Source organism: Galeopterus variegatus, unplaced genomic scaffold (genome assembly GCF_000696425.1).
Source record: "Galeopterus variegatus unplaced genomic scaffold, G_variegatus-3.0.2 Scaffold11458, whole genome shotgun sequence".
Lineage (NCBI taxonomy): Eukaryota > Metazoa > Chordata > Mammalia > Dermoptera > Cynocephalidae > Galeopterus > Galeopterus variegatus.
In genome coordinates, this window is record NW_007737569.1 from 34,626 (window position 1) to 36,554 (window position 1,929).

Here is a 1,929-nt window from a genome sequence, read left to right on the forward strand (position 1 = left end):
GGCATAAGATGGGGGCCCACTTTTTTTTCAGCTGGATTGCCAGTAATGCCAGCATAATTTATTAAATAATCCACCCTTTTTTCTCTGGTTTTTAAAATACTATCTTTGTTATATGTCTACTTTCATATATACTGTGATTAATTCTGGATTCACTATTCCTCTGATTTAGTCCTCGGATTTGATTACAATTGTATTATGGGTACGTTCTGATATTTGTTAAGGCAAAACCCTTTTTCTTATTTTTCACACTTTCCTTGGCTGTTCTGAGACATTTATCCTTTCATATTCATTTTAAGCTTATAGTTTTTTCTTTTCTTTGTTTTTCTGCCAAATACAGAGTGATTACATTATTTAATCTATTTTCAGTTGCCTGTTCTCTCTTGCCTTTGTTGTTCCCCCAATAATCTTTTTCTTAAGTTTATTTTTTATTAGCATATTCATTGACATAAATCATACTTATTCTTTATGCCCCTTATCCAATCTAGTTTTTTCTTTTTCTTTTTTTAAATTTATTTATTATTATTATTATTTTTGTCCTTTTTTGAGACCGGCTGCACCGCGCTCAGCCAGTGAGCGCTGTGAGCGCACCGNAAAATTTATTTATTATTATTATTTTTTTTGTCCTTTTTTGAGACCGCCTGCACCGCGCTCAGCCAGTGAGCGCTGTGAGCGCACCGGTCATCCCTATATAGGATCCGAACCCGCAGCAGGAGCACTGCACCAGCGCCACACTCTCCCGAGTGCGCCATGGGCTCGGCCCCTAGTTTTTTCTTTTTAATAAGAACCAACAATGAGCATCTTCTCTGATGTCTCACATACTGAAGAAATCATTTCACTTCTTCTCTTTAAGCTAAAAGCCAATATGATGCTTAGTAATAAAACACGAACCATTAAATGAAAGTGCTAGTCACTGCAATTAGACAAGACATTTCATGCATGTATTTATTCTACAAATATTGAGCCTCTACTACATCTAGGCACTTTTCCAGACACATTCTAGTGAGGAGAGACAGATAATAAATGAATAAACAAGCAAAAATACAGTACGTCAGATGTTGATGAACACAGTGAAGAAAAATACCAGTAAAACTGGGTAAGGAAGAAAGGGAAGGGGGACTGTCATTTTACATGGGGTGGTTGGAGAAGGCTTTACTCTAAAGTAACATTTGAGTGGAGTCTTGAGAGAAGAGAAAAAATGGACCATTTGGCTAGTTGGAGGTTGAATGGTCCACGCAGAAAGAACAGAAGCTGCAAAAGCCCTGAAGTGAGAGCATGCTTCATGTGTCTGAGGAACATCCAGAAGGCCAGTGCGAGTGCAGGGGAGCAGGTGAGGGAGGCGACAGTTGAAGGTGAGGTCAGAGGTAGGTGCTGGGCAGCTATTTCACCTACAACTGAGAGAAGACATCCATGATACACACAGCTGTTCCCGAGGATATGTTCTATAAGGCGACAGACAAAGCACAGATAATTCAACAGAAATGGGAAAAATATGAACCTATTTCACTGAAGAGGAAGCATGTGACCAAACACACCCATGAAGATATGTTCCACGCTTTAGTGATTAAAGAAATTTAAAAGACCACAAAGACAGACTTTTATGTCTATTCTATTGGCAATACTGAGAGCCAGAGAGCATGGTAATCAAAAGATCTATTCCTTTTTGCTGGTGGAAATTTAAATTGGCGTACCCACATTGGTAAATAATATAGGCACTAGTTCATAGCTGAACATTCACACACCTCAGCTCTCAGGGGTTCTACTTCTACTCAAGGAGCCATGTACAAGAAGATTTATAGCAGCACTGCCCATAACAGCAAAAACCGAGAAACTGTTCAAATGCCCATTAATGGGGCAGTGGATAAATAACTTGTGGGATATTTCCACAGTCAATTATTATACAGCCAGCAAAATGAATTACAGTGATATACA